Below are 18,087 nucleotides of genomic sequence, written 5' to 3'. Positions count from 1 at the left end.
GTGGCTGAGTGCATGTACTTAGGGAGCAGAAGAAAGGCAAAAGCTGAAGAATTGTTCCCATAATGCTTTCCTGGTCTCTAGGCAGTTTGTGGCTTAGGGACCATTCGTATCTCATGTATTGTGTTTGTATCCTGGAATGAAGCTAGTGCAGCCACGAAGTAGCTTTTTCCCATGTTGCACAGAACTAGTTAGTGGGTACCTAAGATGAGTGGATAGAAACTTGAAAAGAGTTGTCATGTAGATTTTTATTAAGTTTTTGCAGGATCAAAGAACCAAGTGTCTAGTCATTGCTTTTTGTAATTACCAGCTATTAAAAAACATAGCCTCAGCAAAAGTAGCTGAGCATTGATGAGTCTTTTTCTAACTCTGGCATAACTTTATCTACATATAGCTCTGTCTAAATTAATTTTTAAAAATTATCTGCATTTTAAAATGCAGAGTACTTGAGGTAGAGCACTGTTTTATGGTTGGTTTGTTCTGGCTCTGCTGAGCCAAATATCGATGCCCCTGTTGGTGCACTTTCCAGACAGCCAAAGAACCCTTTCAAACCAGATGGAGAGATAGCACACTGGCAGAGTTCAGCTGCTGCCTTCTTCCTTGAATTTTCTAACTTTTTTTAAAAAAAGATCTTCTCTTGAAGGATTACATAGCTGAGCTGATTTATTCAAAGTTCTTTACAACAAGGGTAGGGAGATGAGAGAAATGCAACCTCTACGGTGGGCCTGATCATTTTACCCCTGATAGGTCTGCAGGGAAAAGGGTTTGGAGTGTTTGGATGGGATTGCCAAGAGGTCTTGTCTACTCCTTGTCACCGTGGTACTATTTGGTATTGACACTGGTGATTGCCTCCATGTCACATCTTGCACTGTGTGGGGATCCCCTGTCCAGGCGTCCCACCAACAGCACTGAGCTCATGACAGAAGGTGTGCTTCACCTGTATATGGAAAGCAGGTCAGATGTTTCTTCCATCATATTCCAGAGGTAAGGAAAGTTTGGACTCTGGTAAACTGTGGGAATAGATTTTATTGACCCCGTTTTCTTTTCACTTCTCATTCGTTATGCTTTTGTAAGGCTGATACGTTTGCCAGTAGAATCAGGCATGAGATTTTAGCACTCCGAATATTAGGTGTATCTGGCAGCATGTGGGAGTGAGATGATATAAAGGAACAGTGTGTTTAGTGGAACTTACATGTTCCTCAGTGAATTTCCCTTGACACTTTCCAGAAATACAGTGAGACAGCTGTCATCATATAATATATTAGTATAAAACTGTGTAAAAAGGGACAATATGCTTGGGCACTGATTAAAGAGAAAAGGGGAAAAACAACAACAACAAAACCAACCAAAAAGCAGCAACAGCAACAAAAGGACCAAGAGACCACGTTCTTTGTTAGTGAAAAGAAATTGTGAGAAAGTTTGGAAATGTGCCTCCGCTCAACTTCGGGAATTAGTTTTGAATTAGTTGGAAGTATTTTCATTCTGGCTGCGAACCAGCCCAAAGACCACCTGCTGTGAAATAAGGGAACACAGACCAGCGGTTATTATAGCAATAGCCATAAGTTGATTGCTTATTGGTACTAAACTTAAATCTTAGTAATTTTGAATTACTGAGTTAGTTTAGATTTATGGAGATGCAGGATCATTTAGAACTGCACTCATTCCAGAAGGGTATATTATCTAAACCAATTTTCTTATAGTGATGCAATTGCAGTGCCATAGTTACGGTTGTACCAGCATTTCCATTACAAACTCTTGCATTCAGGATTCTATAATTTGACTATAAAAATGCACTCCTTGCTGAAACTTGGCATATAAGGTCTGAAACGAACAATTTTTATTTTTACTTTTCAAAAATTCAAGAAAGAGATATTTAGTCTTTCTTCATTCATTTCTAGTGTTCCAATTCTCCAAGCAACAAAAAAATAACAAAGCAGAAGTTGACTATACAATGTCCCTCATTGTTTATTTACTGTAATTTAATTTAGCCCTTTCCAGACAAGTCAAAGACAACATATTGTTGATACATTGCAAACAAAGCATGCACATCCCTGACAACCTTTGTGGGAAGAACTGCAGTTCTGCACAGCTTTTCTAAAGAACGTGGAGAAGATTTCAGGTGTTCACAAGCCAGCTAAGAACAGCTGTTAAGGATAACAGCTCGATTGATGACAGAATCAAGTACACCCTCAGCAGTTTGCTGACGACACCAAGCTGAGTGGTGCACTTGACATGGTGGAAGGAAGGGATGCCATTCAGAGGGAACTCGAGAGGCTGGAAAGTTGGGCCTGGGTGAACCTGATGAGGTTCAACACAGAAAACTGAAAGGTTTTGCACATGGGCCGGAGGAATCCCAGGCATCCATACAGACTGGAAGAAGCAGTTCTTCAGAGCAGCCCTGTGGAGAAGGACCTGGGGATCATGATGGATGAAAAGCTGAACATGAGCCAGCAGTTTCCTCTTGCAGCTCAGAAAGCAAATGATATCCTGGGCTCCAGCAGAAGAGGGGTGGCCAGCAGGGACAGGGAGGTGATTGCCCCTCTCTACTCTGCTCTTGTGAGACCCCATCTGCAGCACTGTGTCCAGGTCTGGGGTCCCCAGTACAAGAAAGACAGGGAGCTGTTGGAGAGGGTCCAGAGGAGGCCACAAAGATGATCAGGGGACTGGAGCACCTCCACTACAAAGACAGGCTGAGGGAGCTGGGCTTGTTCAGCCTGGAGAAGAGAAGCTGCGGGGTGACCTCAGTGCAGCCTGCAGGACCTAAAGGGAGCCTACAGACAGGAGGGGAGTCAGCTCTTGGAAAGGGGAGATAACAGCAGGACAAGGGAAATGGTTTGAAGTTGAAGAAGGGAAGATTGAGGTTGGATGTCAGGGGGAAGTTGTTTGCTGTGAGAGTGGTGAGGTGCTGGAACAGCTGCCCAGAGAGGCTGTGGATGCCCCGTCCATCCCTGGAGGTGTTCAAGGCCAGGTTGGATGGGGCCCTGGGCAGCCTGGGCTGGTATGAAATGTGGAAGTTGGTGGCCCTGAGTGTGGTCGGGGGGTTGGAGCTTCATGATCCTTGAGATTCCTTCCAACCCTGGCCATTCTGTGATTCTGTGATAAGTTTTGAAGAATCGCTGAATACTGTTGGTGACCCTGCACATAGCAGAGGGATTGAAACTAAATGATCATTGTGGTCCCTTTCAACCCAGGCCATTCTGTAATTCTGTGATTCTATGATTCTAAAATGGAGGGCTCCGATTTCAGAAAGTAAAGTGGTTCGTATGATGGCACGGGCCTTATCAAAACATGCCCTCTTATTTGTGTTTGCTCTTCTGAAAATTTCACTCTGCAACATTATCAACTTCTTTCCACTACGGAATACCCACAATTCTCACTGAGCTTTAATATTAATATTTACGTAAATTAATTCAACGTTGACTTGATTTATTAATTTCAGTTCTCATTGGCTTATTAGCACTTTCCCTTAAATCAGTAATGCTTATGTATTAGCTCAACCTGCTTATTACTAATGTGCTTCTCTATCCACTAGAAGGCACACCTTACATTCAAATTAAAATCTTTGCAACCTGTGTGGTGTTATTCAGAACCACGTCTAAAAGCACATAGTTTCCATCTGATCTTAGAATAATGCAGATAAGGGCTGACATTTCAGCCAACAGAAAATATCCCAGTTTTGGCTTTAGCATTAAATGAAACTAGCAGTGATTATTTTGCCTCTGGCTGCTAATTATTACCGTACGGTACTTCAGAAATACTTAAAGCCACAGAGTGTGTAAACCTACAGCGGAGTTTGCAAAGTCGTACAGCTGGATGAAGTGCCTGCAAAGCCTCCTTTTAATCTCATGGTGCATTTAGCTGAAACTGGGATTCTGTAAAATCACCTCTCTTTATGCTGTTCCTCAAACAGGGAGACCGACTTGTATTTTTGTTTATTTCTTCTGTGGTTAATAAGCCATTGAAATGGAAGAGTTGAGTTAATCTCAGAAAGGATGCCAGGTATTACTCTTGCTTGAGGGGTTGATCCTATGCTCAAGGAAGTCAATGACAAAATGCCTATTGACTGCAAAGAATTTAGATTAGACTAAAAGTAGTGATGAAAATACCACAATGAGCTGTATTTACAAATATATGAAGTTTCGTATAACTCTAAAAGCAGAAATGATGTGATTCTACATTACACAAACTATTTGTACCTATTTGAAATGAACGGTTTTGTGATGTTTTTGATGAGGAATAGGAATGGGTAGCAAAAAATGGGATTTAAGGGACAAAGATCTGCCTAATTTATGCATTATTAATATTAATATTTATTTCAAAAAGTGTGAAAATTCTATTTGTGTTATTGAAATCATATAATCATTATTTAAAGCCTCTAGAACTGTTCTTTTTTTTTTTTAATTCGTATAATTTTGGAAAAAGAAAAGTAAAATATTAGCTAGAGCAAAAAAAATTATTTCTGCTGGCATTTGGATATTTAATCTAAAACATTTAGAATTATATGCTTGAAAAGCAATTTTCTATTCTTACATTTCACTGCATGCAACCAGGATATCTCAAATAACCAAGCTGAGATTTAAACCAAAGATGGAAGTTCTGCATGGGAAACTATTTGCCTTCCATGCAGTTATGAGAAGTGCTGGTAAATTGTCTGATATTTTAAAATAATTACTGAACATTACTTCCACATACTAATGCATTTTTTGATGGTTAAAGATGCGTGCATTTTTAATATGATTACTCATCAAGAAAATTTTCAGCATACGACAATAGTCAACAAAACTTGGTAATGTTAGCCTAAGGCTAAAATGCTGAAATATCTTAATGTTATGATTTTGAGGCTGTATTAATGGCTTTATCATTAAACACTTCCATGAATGTGTTCATATTGGTGTCTGCAAGACTGGGGAACCATCAGAATAAGAGCATGAAAGGCATCAGCTTTTGCCATGGTAATCTGATTCTTAAAACAGAAAATACCAGCACTGGGTAATATCAAGGAACAACCAGCTTCACCACTTTACATTTAAGAAATCAAGTCACAGAATAATTTTGAGTTTGAGATTACCCTTCAAGTCTGGAGATTGAATTTTATACCCCACTCCACAGAATTCTCCATTAAAAAAAAAAGTTGAAATTTAAAGCATTCCTTTAATCTTTTTAAGTATCCCTACGTTTGACAAAGTAAGTCAGAATTTCTTGTCTCCTTCCTATGGAAATATTTTGGTGATGATATTAATGAGACTTCAGCACTGGTTTTTGCCCCCACTCAATTATTTGATGTCTCCATTGAGTCCCAGGAGCAAGTCGAACACAAACCAGCGGTGTGCCCTTGCCACAAAGAAGGGTAATGGTGTCTTAGAATCATAGGATGATAGAACTGTTTCTGTTGGAAGGGACCTTTAAAGTCCATCTGTCCACCTCCCCTACACTGAACAGGGCCACCCACAGCTCCATCAGTGTTCACAGCTCCATCCAGCCTGACCTTTGCTGTCTGCAGGGATGGGGTACCCACCACCTCTCTGGGCAACCTGTGCCAGTGCCATTATCCTATATGGCATTGTGCAAAGTGTTGCCAGCTGACCAAGAGAACTCTTGCCCCTCTGTTTCTTATTGTCAAAGCCTAGAGCAGTGTGTCTAGATCTAGGCCTCCAGTGCAAGAGAGACACAGTGTGATCAGAGGACTGAAGTACCTCTCCTATGAGACAGATGGGGCTGCTCAGTCCGAAGGAGGCTATTGGGGCACCTCATTGAACTTTTGTTATAGCTGGTGTAAGGAGGAGAGAGAGTCAACTTTTTATGGTGCTGCCCAGTGTCAGGACAAGAGGTTCCCTTGGACCATCACTAAGCATTTCTCTTCTGTGTGGGTGATGGAGCCTCAGGTTGCTCAGAGAGGTTGTAGGGTCTCTCTTCCTTGCAGATCTCCAAAAGCTGTTCTGGATGGCCCTACTTGAGCAGGGGCATTGGTCAAGACGAACTCCAGGTCCCTTCCAACCTCAGCCATTCTCTAATTTAGAAAATCACAATTCTTTGATTCTGTCCATTGGAACTGGTCCATATTCTCCTAAATGAGTATCAAATGAATTGAATACTTAAAATTGCATGAGGTGGCTTAATGTTTTCTTGGATATCAGTGAGACAAAGGTGGATGACAAAGTTAAAACTGGCAGAAAACAACCTCTGAGCCATACTTATTTTAAATTTTTTTCTGCACACTTTTTTCCAATTCTGATACAGGATAGTAAATCTTAAATAGCAAATGTTTTCATTACCCAAAACAAAACAGAAACTATTTTGGATCAGGTCACAAACAATATTTTCATGCTTTTAAAGCATTTTATTTCAGAACCAGGTTTTTAACACATTCTCAAGTGGCAAATTAGCTCACAGTTTGGAATGCTCTTGAGATAGAAACATCATTGAAAATGATCCTTTCTCACACACTCAAAGATTTGTTTCTGAAATTTTGGCATATTTAATATTTTGCTGAGGGATAAAACAAGAAACAGCTTTAATTATAAAATAGAAGAGCAGAATCACCGAAAATAGATGACTGTTGAGAAAGGTGAAGGGAAAGATGTGGACCCATGGAATATCTTTCATCTTGCTTGTATCTAGCTTTGCTTTTGCCTGTATCAGTGAAAGGACTTTTTGTTTCTTCAGGAGTGAAATCGGGTCTTGTTTCCAGGTATTCCATCTTCCAAAACTGTTTACTAACTTTCTCTTGCTTCCACACTGTACAACTGAATGATTTTTATTCAGTTTTCTTTCCTCATAATGTTTCTACTCTCAAAATCATTAATCTTTATTAAATTCTGGATTAAAAAATACATGACATTGACAAAATCAATTATGTCTATCAATTAAAGTCAGCCATAGTTATCAGTTCAAGAACTGGCAGGCTATTAGTGCTTATTTCCCAGTGATCAGAAGACTGTATTGGTTATGTAGAGAAATAAGGCATCTGAGAAAGAAGATTTACATTAAGAACAGAATCTATACTGGGAAATGAAATAGACCTTGGATCTTTCACTGGAGGGAGATGAAATTATGGAGTCGTAATTGGGAAGAGTCAAATCTGTGCTGGGGAACCTGCTAACAAACTACAGGGGGGCACTGGAGTAGGACACTGTTCAAGTCTAATATTTGGTGCTGGTTTGCTTATGTGTATAGATGAAGTATGGGAAATAGAATTGCCTTTTTTTTCTTTCCTTCACATTTTTGGATTTGATAAAGAAATAAAACCATAGTAAAAATACTTCACCTGATTATGTCTTCTTTCCAATTGCTAACAGGAATAAAAATACTGACCTCCTTTACAAACATCCTTGAGATCTGCTGATGAAAAATATTATACTCCAGCAAGGCTTTTTTTTCTTCTTTTTTTTTTTTTTTTTCATCAGCATTATGCATAAAGTAGCTTAGAAGGACAGTGAAATTAAATCACATGGTCATTGCTAGAAATTGAGTGAAATGAGCATGAATGACTTTGGCAGTCCAGAAGTATTGGTGTGATGAGGGCCAATGAAGTTGGAACAACTCTGGTTCTTCCAGCCAAAAATGTGGCTGGCTGGCAAGCAGAAAACTAGCCAGGCCTCTTCCAGATACTGCATGCACAGCTGTATAGATTATGTGCTGTTGCTCTTCCACAGTGGGCCCACGATTGTAATACTTTATGACTGAGCTTAGGTTGAAAGGGAATTCATTAGGAAAATAAAAGAAAATCTGTATCAGAGCAAGAACATTAATACTCTTTTTGCCAGTTCGCCATAATTTCTTTTCCTTTTCTCTTATATGAATCCATTAAGATGCAAATAACTAGTACTGGCATTACTTACTACTACAGGGATCAGAAATCCTTTTTCTGCTCCAAAACTCTACTGGGTCATGGATAGAAAGAAAGAAAGAGAATCTTCTAATCTGTGTTCAGCCACCTGAGAAGCTGAGACAAAGTGCTCTCAAGGACTGATATATCCATTCAACAAGTTACAACTTAGACAATTACTTTAGGACAGAATAGAGTACTCCTCCTCTTTTTCTCAATCATTTTCACTATTCCTGCTACCTAGAAAAGATGACTAAATTGCCATGTATGCAAATACAGTTTTCCTCCTACACAAAATAACCAACAGTGTAAAGGTAAAACAACCCCAAAATATCCAGAAGGATATTAGAGAGATTGTAGGAAACTAAAGAGACAACAATGTGGTTTAGGAAGACTATCTGGAATTTTCTTGGTCAATTCTGTAGCAAGAGATTGGCAGAAGATGGAAAATGACCCTGGAAAGCTGATTCAGAGAATATCAAGAGCCAATTTAATAAAGTGCACGGAGATCATTGTGAAAGAGCCCATATGGAATAGTAGAAAATGAACTTCTTTATTCTGAAAACAAATACGGCAAAACTGTACACTGAGTGGTCAGTGTGGGATGCTGAGTGCATGTGGGATGCTCAGGAAAGTCAAACCTTCCTCAGAGATGCAGTTCTACAGAGGATGTTTAGTTTTTTTTCTACCAAGAGGCACAAATCAACCTTCTAGCAAAGCATTAACTGTAATATTAGCTTCCTCATTTGTTCAGTGAGCATTAGAAATGCTACTGTATGAAAACATGTGGCTGTTAAATTAAAAGAGAGTATGAGATAGAAAATGTACTAAAAGAAATGGATATGTCACCATGGTATAAATGCTGAGGTCAGACATCATCCTTAATGGTTGTCGTGTTGGACCACCACTGGGTGTCTTGAACTTTTACCACTGGGAACCTTCATGTTGTCTAAACCATAGATAGTAGAATTAATGTTGCTGTCTTCATTGAGTTAAAATATAAACAAACTCTTTTTGCTTTCTGGGCTTCCAGGAAATACGGCTTTCTTGTTCAGCTCAGTCTATTTCCCTACTTTACTTTTGCACTCTTTCAATGTACTTTTGTCCATAACCATTAGTTAAAATTTCTTTCCAAGGTCTCCAGGAATTACGGCTTTGTTGCTATTTTTTACCCCAATTTAAATGACCTTCTGTCCTGTTCAACAATTCTTCTGATCTAAACTGAAACATATCTTTACTAGAGCTGATATGTATGTCCCTGTTTTTACTTTTCCTTTGCTGAAATCAATATCCAACCAAATGCACTGCAGTTCTTCCACTTGAAAAACGCTTCACTTTGATTGTTGGTTTTTTGGTTGTTTTTTTTTTTCCACCACAAATTTAGATTCAGAATTCCCTGCCCAGTAGGAAAGGGAGGAAAGATGCATACTGGTCATTTGCATATTTTAACAGACGGAGCTGCTTTTACTGTGCAGCTGTCAGTGCAGAAGAAATATTCTTTGGGATAAATCACAATGTTTGACAAAAAAAAAAAATAATCTTCTATCTCCTCCACTTCTGCCTCTTCCACCGATGAGGATGGAAGAAATTGTCACTGTGAATGATTATCTATCCTCCTGTATCAGAAGGACAGATATCCCAAGTGGCTGCAGATAAGCTCAGCTCCCCCAGACACTGAAATCCTTTCTATTTTAATAACTCCAAGTGCAGATGAGTATGCTATGCAACTGCTTGGATTTTGCTAATCAAACAGATTGGGTTACATTTTGTGCTAGATCCATAAGGTACAAAGTTTCTAGCTCAGTGGTCAGTGATGGCATCTGCTGCTGTAAAACTAAATATATTATTTCTGGGAGAAATCAAGGCTTAGGATGACATTAAATTCTTTTCAGAACTGGACATATGCTACCCTAAAAAATGACACAGAGTGATACAGAAATGATCTGGAAGACAGCAAAGTGGTAGGATTTGTCTCAGTAATTTAATTAACTAAAAATCAGATACGCAAGTCAGACATAGAAGGATATATTACCTTATTGAAAGCACTTAATATTGGAGATCTAAAAGTTAGATTGAACACGGCTACTGTTTCTTTAGTCAATGAAAAAAACAGCCACTCTAAGGGAGTTTTTCTTCACACCGTAACACCTAGCAGGTTAAGTAAGTGAAATATTCCCTTGGAGAGCTCCTATTTTATTAAAAGTGAAGAAATCTTGATGTGTAGCTTAAACTGAGCACATGAGTTTTAGATGGCTAAACATCGGTTGTTAGAATTCAAGCCTTTCTGAATTTAAAGAGTTGCAAAGATTCTTCCAGTCTTCTTGCTAACAGTGCCTAAATATCGGTTATTCAGAAAAGCTTCCCTGTCTTTCAATTTACATATCTCAAGTTTTGACATCTGAGTATATTTGCTATATCTTTGTCTCTTCAATTAAACCGTGTCCAAAACTGCTACCCATTTGGAGGCAGCGTATGGGTAGAAGGAAGTAGCATCGGTGGAATGAAAAGATTGAGAGGAAAAATGGGGACACGGAGGCAGAGGGACAGTCGCAATATTTTATGTGTGATGGACTTCAGGGATGACAGAAAGTCATCACCTGCCTCTCTCTGCACCCAGTCCTGTGTTCTGACCACTGCTGCCATCCATGTGACCCGGGACCAGCGGCCCATCCATGTGATCCATCAATCCAGCCCCTGCTCATGCTTTAGTTGCTCTGTTAAATTTGAAGCATGCTTATTGTTAAAGAATTATCTGCTTGCTTTCTATCTTCCTCACTGGGGAAAAAAAAAAGCCTCTTTTTTCTTTTTTTCTTCCCGTTCATTTAATGTTTGTGAGTTGTATCCAACAGTACTGCCCACATATTTTAAAAGCTGCAACATAAGGAGTCATTTGCAAGAAGTCTTGAAGCACCATCAAGGACACCTGCTTGCAGGATCATATTAAATTGAGATCAGCCAACATTACAGTGTATTTCAGCACTGGAATCAGCCAAAAATATGTCCCTAGCAGTGCTATTTTCATTATTCAGGCCTTCACCCAAAATCTGTGTAGCTGCCTCTTAAATTAATTTTCACACTTGCCTGTCTCTATAACTAGCTTCAGCAATGCATTGTATATTTTAACTACAAGGAATTCTTTCAGGTAAAAGAGTTCTCCCTGAAGTCACCAGCATCCCCCTTAAATTCAATCCACGGTCTCTCAGTCCCACACTTGCAGTGGGGGGTATCTGTCATCTTTTTCATCACAGCAAGCCTTGCCCTAGATTCTGCAGCCCCTTTCCTTCCTGCCATACAGGTACGAGGGAGAGTATATTCTTTTCCCTCTGAATTTTTTATTCAATAAATAAATAAAACTTTCCTGAAGTTGTTAAGGTCTCAAAGGCGCAGGAACTTGTCATATGGAAAAAAAAAAATAGAAGAAAATGAGGGAAAAAATAAGAGTTCAAAGGCAGCTAGACAATGTACAAAGAAGAAGATCAGTTCAGTGGGAAAGGAGAGGAAAACTGAGTTGTTCTGGACTAGCACCAGTGGAAGAGATGTAAAATATTAACAAAGTCCTAATGAATATCATATTGATCTTGTACATTTGGGGCAGTCATTTGGGTTTGCTGCAGCACCTGGCAACAAGTGGCAAAATATTTAGGGGCACAGCAAACTTCCAGTGGTGGAGAAATACAGATTTTCTAGTAAGTTCATGAATGCCACAATGAAAGGATTCCTTCTGTCCCAATAAGATGCAGCTGTACCGGATATTTCCCCTTTTAGGCAATGCCAACCAGACTTTAATATGTCAGGCACGATATATTGACCAATACTAGCTTTCCCAAAGCTCAGACTAAATCCCAGGCTCTTTTGAAGTGTTTTGCCCATCTTTTGCCAAGCTCCATCTTTGGAGCTATTTCACAATCTCCGTTTTACATTGACATCACAGTATTACTCTCTGGACTCAGAGGTAGTACCAATCTTTTTACACCTAAAATTCAGTTTCAGTGATTAGAGGTAGAAATATAATAACATTCAGATAATTTCCACCAAATAACTTTTACCAATGTACTGCTTGCTCTACCTCAGTTAGAGACAACAGAAAAAACAATTGTCCCTATCCTGCTTTCAGCAACCTTTCTGCCTGTAGCAGACCTCAGACCTCAGAATCCTTCACAAAAGGCTAAATATTCCTCCCAAACCCTTTGGATTTTGGATGAATGAGCAGCAGAGCATAGACAGGTTTCCATTCAGGTAATCTGAGATCCACAGCAGTGATGGTTTGATATTTCAGCACATCTCAATACATGGTAAATGCCAGCTTCTGCCCAACGCAGCTCTGAAGATGAAATCATCAACTCTTTGAAAGAGTAGATAACAGGACAAGGGAAATGGTTTGAAGTGAAGGAGGGCAGATTGAGGTTGGATGTCAGGGGGAAGTTCTTTCCTATGAGAGTGGTGAGGTGCTGGAACAGCTGCCCAGAGAGGCTGTGGATGCCCCGTCCATCCCTGGAGGTGTTCAAGGCCAGGTTGGATGGGGCCCTGGGCAGCCTGGGCTGATATAAATGTGGAGGTTGGTGGCCCTGCATGCAGCAGGGTTTGGGGCTTGATGATCCTCGAGATCCCTTTCAACCCTGGCCATTCTATGATTCTGTGATTCTGTGAAATCCTTTTTGCTCTGTCTTTAGGCTGATAAAAAATCAGTGATTTTTACGTTTGTTGATATATTTTTGGTCATAGGCCAAAAGTAAGCATTTCAAGTTTGCCCGTGAATTTTCTCAAACCAATTTGGTAAAACAACCGATGTCAAGGGACTTCTTGAGCTTTGTTTTGGGACCCCCAAAATTCCAGTAATAGAATACTATCTGAGTTAGAATATAAATATTTTTCTTGTATTAGTTATTATTCTACCCCTTTTATTCAATCATATAAATTGAAGTTTAAGCAATCTGGATGGCAGGAAACCTGCCCAGGGTGCACAGAACCTCCATCTTGTCAACTTTCAATCGTGCTCATCCATCTACAGGCATCTGAAATGGTGCCTGGACAGAAATCCATTAGTGTTTTGTGCAGGAAACAGTTTGTGTGATTCCCCCATCACTGTTCAGAGGGATGATTTAAAGGTCATGACACAGACTTGTCCACTTCAGGACACACAGCCATTCTGGCATGTGCAATTAGCAAAACATTTGCAAGTTTCGGTGCTACGTGACACCTCACAGCTTTCTTCTTGTAAAGATTTACTCATTAAAATGGGAGGGTATTTGCTCTATGGTTTTTTTTGTACACTGAGGAATATAGCAGAGCTTGAGCTTGTGCCTCCCAGAAGCTTTCAGAGCATGAAAAATAAGTGACAGTTGGGTAGAGCCTACCCTACTGTCCTGCAGAAGGGGAAATACACCAATTGGGAAAAAGCCCTGCTGAAACCAAAGGATCGCACGGAATGTTCATGACCTGAAGCTGCCTCCAGCTCACACTACGTTATCTTTTCCAGCCTCTCTGTGACAGTTTCCCAGATGAGATGTCAAAGGCCATTGCCTTTGCCAGAGAAATTCTTTTGTGAATGGTTCTTTTACACTCGTCTTAGCTCTACTCATCTCACAGGCAAACAGAAGAAAAAAAAAAAAGAGAAAGAAGTTTGTTGTTGTTGTTGTTTTTAAAGACAAGCAACCCATCAAAATGATAATTGCTAAGTTATCATTTCCTTGCTCTTTTCCAGTCTAGCTGCTGCAGCATCTCCTCTCTCGTCTTCCTCTCTGCTTCGGCTCCCAAATGATATCAATTATCCACAAATCTCACAGGGCCTGCACCATCTGAATAACAATTCATTAACCTTCACTTTTCTCCTGCTGATTAACTCGCCCCCACCACCTCCCTGATGTAGGAGACAGCATGTCGGAAATTCAGCCAAACTTTTTAATTATGCAAATAATACAATACTCGGAGATAATTATTTAGCCCAGGACTCAGGCTGCATAGTCTGTGCTCTGTTTTGCTCTCATAGGCTTTTCGACTTCTTTACATCATCTCAGTTATGTCAAGGAGAATGAAGGTTTTTCAGTTTCAGTCAGTGCAGGTGATCACTCAGAGGAGCTCTGTGCAGATGGGCCATGATTTGGGAAGAATTAGGATGCTGAAGGCTGGATAGGGAACAAAAAGATCTAGCTTCAGTTTCCAATAGCTGTAGTTAGCCTGCTGGCTTCCGAACAGCCTCCAGGTAAGCCCTGTGTGTATCCAAAAGCTTGCATTACAAGACTGGATTTTGCATCTTATATCTCAAGTTGCGGTGGCCCAATCTGCACAGTTCTTTTTTTTTTTTTCATTGCTTGTATCTAGCTCAGAATTGCTGAGCACTGCCGACTTTCACTCCAACTCCATTCTTACTCCAGCCAAGTTTCAGCCTTCAAATTTCTCTGTTTGACAATGAAAATCTGAGAAACAATCAGCTTCATGAAAGTCTTCCTTTATACGTGCAGATAAACATCTGTCACTCTGATCTACCTCAGAAATGGCAGGATGAGTTGGATTCCAACTCTCTAGCACGGTTTGTGACAAATGCTTATAGGACTGCCTCCCTTATGAAAAGTGTACAGTTCCGGTTATGTGAGATTTTGGACCCAGCTCTGCAATCAGCTTCCCCTACAGCCTTGATAAATTCCCACAAGTAATTTTCAGTGTCAGTACAAGAGAACTACATACTTTTCTTTGTAGCTGTCCCTGGTTTGTTGAGTTTCTTTACTTGGAAAAAATAGCAATACTTTATAAAGAATCTTCAACTTTTTGAACTGAAACTTTCATGGAACTGCATTGAAAATATCCAGTGTTACCCTCTGCTTCACTCAGCTGACATCACCCCAGAAAGGATAATTGATTCTGCTTGATAATGCACTTTAAATAGAGTAGGATGAGCATATTTTTGTGAATTTAGAATACGCAAAAAATCAGGAAAGGTTAAATTCTTCTGAGAATGTTTTATGCCCTAATTTTGCAGCACTTACATTTAGATGCAAGTTGCTGCTAGGAATATTTAAAATTTGTGTAGAAATTTTATAAAATTCTTAAATCTAAAACACATTCAGACTGATTTCACTGCTGAGAATGTAAAAGACAGTGAATCAATATTTGTATAACGCTTTTCTGATAAACCTCAAAATCAATTTGGAATAAGAAATAGCACCATGCCACTCCGTTTCCTTGCAATTTGCAGTTTCTTGGATATTCTGGAGCAGCTCAGTATTTTTATCTCAGTTTGGGTAGTATTATTTATATATTCGGATAATAATAAGTGGGAAAATGAAGATAAGGGCAAGCTGAATCATTTCTGCTCTAAAGTAGTTTTTTTTTTTTTAAGTACGCTTTTTGACTGTCTAGTCAGATTCCTATTATTAATAATGAATCTAAATCTTAGATTATCAGAACATTTTCTCGACTGCTCCCTAACAGAAGGAGTCCACTTTTCCTTGACACCTCAGTTATCCTCCAAGAATACCTCCCTTTCGGCCAGCAAGTGCAAATTACCTGACCTACAATACTGGACAGCTCAGCACCTAAAATCCCAGTATTTCATAGCACATGCACTCCCTGACCTCTCTTGTCTGTCAGACCCAATCTACTAGGAAGCTGAAACAGGTCTGAATGGCATAAAATATGTAAATGTCCTCATGAGTAAGGACTGTGACAACAGATTCGTTCTTTCTCTCGCATTTCTTAATGTCTCTGTAGGCTGCTTACTTCTATAGGTCTCATCCATAGGTGCCTAGCTGTTCTGGTGCCTTATACAGGGACCTAAACCTAAAGAGCATCCACCCAGCACTAGGAGTAAGATGGGATGGCACCAAGAGCAAACTCATGCTGTAGATCAAATACTCTAAGCTGTTGAAGAACCTAGTACATAAATGGATATTTCAAGGAGACGCTAAGCTCGTTAAGCCATTGTTGTCTGCAATGGGAGAGTCACTGTCATCTCACAAAATGAGATCACATTTAATTGCTTATCTATGGTGCTTCATAAGTAGTTTTATGGACACAAGTTTTAATTTTTTTAGCAAAAATTAACAGAAAAACTGAAGAAAAACCCATCCTGTCTCAGATCATTCTACATCTTTATATTTGCGTTACATATGAAAAACTCTTTGTCTGCCAAGGGATTGTTTCTGTCCTTTTCAATGGACAGAAAATAACAAGCACTTAAGGATACATGGACCTCAGGTTAGGAAGTTAAATGAAGAATATCTGATCTGAATTGAACATGAAGGACACAACATCAGGAGTATGAAAATATGGAACAGAGTCACTCTCCCAAGGGTCAGAGAACGGTATATTGAATACATTCTTTGAAGGCAGTAAGTGGGAGAAAGCATAGAAAAATATACAGCTTTGAAATGTATGAAGGGTATCACTCCTAAATCTTCAGTGGCTGTGAAGAGCCAGGCTTTGGTTTTAGCAGTGGCTGAAAGAGGTCCTATTAACTGTTGTCCATGCAATGCCATGCAAAAATTACTCTTAATGCACCCCCAAGATCATGTGCTATATTATTCTGAAGGTCTCTGCACTTATGAGTGAACACCTTTCCTCTGAGTTTTTTTTCACTTACTTAAGCAGAGAAGCACGCAGCAATTTGCCACACCAGTACTTCACTATTATCACCCAGTGCTTTATTGATAATTACTTCAGGTCTCGTTGCATGCAACCGCGTTCAGTCAAATCGATTAAAATGATCCACGATATCTCTATGCTGTTCTTTTGAAAGATACACAATGTGATGTGTTCTGCCTTTACACAAACCAATGCTCCTCCCAGGAATTTCAGATTTAGAGCTGGAAGAAGGTTTCCAAGTAAGACTCACTGACCCTGTTTCCCCATCCAGCTGGGCTGACCTTCAAAACTGAAGCTGGAGAAGGACTCAGTTAATGTATGTCTACAAAGTTGTTACTTGATTTTTATATAAGTGCTAAGCTAACTCTGTTTAATTGATTTTCCACATTGTACACTGAGAAATAGGATTTTTATGGCTCTTGAATAATTCAGAACTTTGATTCCTAAGGCAAAAAAAATGGGCAAGGAATAAAAGCATAATTGTCATTGTAGCAGAGGTCAAAAGGACAAGCTGGCCATAAGTTCATAATGTGCTTGTGCTCTTGGAATCACTGCGGACTGTGGAATATTACCTTGTTGAAATCTTATTACTTAAGGAAAAAAAAAAAAAGTGCACAGGCAGTTAGCTGCAAAAGAAATGGAGGAAGTGTTAATTTTTAAGCAAGTTTGACAAAGATTGAGTTTCATATGACAAATACTGTCAGCAAGACAGGATTCTGTCAGTGGAAGAAGTTTAAACATTAACAATTTCTGTCAGGCTGTTGACACAACGACGGCAGACATTTCCCAAGATGCTGAGATGACTGCTGGCATTTGTCAACAATCCTGTCACAGTGACAGCAATAAGACCATGTCTGGAAATGTGACAGTTTTGGCTCTGTGTTCCCCTGAGCATTGGCCCAGGTGTTCAGAGAAAGTGTGGGAAAAACCCGTATTTCTGCATTGTCATTCGAACGGGGAAAAACACAGGAGGAAAATGAGCTGTCACTCCAATTCCCAGGATGCCTTGCTGCTTAGCATAACTCCACTCCGCGGCCCAGGGTCCACTGGTCCGTACTCTGACAGATAATTAAGAAAGCAGCAGCTTTTTCTAGACGGCTCTTCCTCATGATTTGCATTTTAGCCAGAGGCGACCAGTTATAAAAAAAACATGATGGAAAGATGGTAAGAAGCCAATTAGATGGATGGATGGCTGACTGACAGCTCTCTGGTATTACTACTCCAGATTTCATTCTATGTATCCTGGCAGTTTTCAACGGGAACCAACTCTGCAGGTTTGTAGAGCTGTTAAAATAAGGACTATATATAGAAAGTAATAGTTTTGCACAAATCTTTTACATTTTCCTGAAATAAACATTTATTATTTCCATTCTAGTTGAAGTGCAATGATCTTTCTTAATTAATCACAACTTACGTAGCTGCTTGCAGAAATTCTGGAAGACTTTGTATGAAAATAGCTCTGTCAATACAACAATGATTAAAAAATGAGATGCAACTTAAACTGTGGCATGTTACAGCACAGCAGAGGTGAAGCAAGTTATTAATTAGGGTTTCTACGGAACAAGTCTGATTTTTAACATAATTAAATGACACCGATTCATTCGAAGAAATAAAGGATAGTCTAAAAGTCCCCATTTTGCTGGGAGAATCAATTCTCAATGGATGCTTCTTTTCTCCCAGGGATCTTT

This window comes from Meleagris gallopavo, chromosome 2 (genome assembly GCF_000146605.3).
Source record: "Meleagris gallopavo isolate NT-WF06-2002-E0010 breed Aviagen turkey brand Nicholas breeding stock chromosome 2, Turkey_5.1, whole genome shotgun sequence".
Lineage (NCBI taxonomy): Eukaryota > Metazoa > Chordata > Aves > Galliformes > Phasianidae > Meleagris > Meleagris gallopavo.
The sequence above is the reverse complement of the archived record's forward strand: the minus strand, read 5'-3'. Positions refer to the sequence as shown.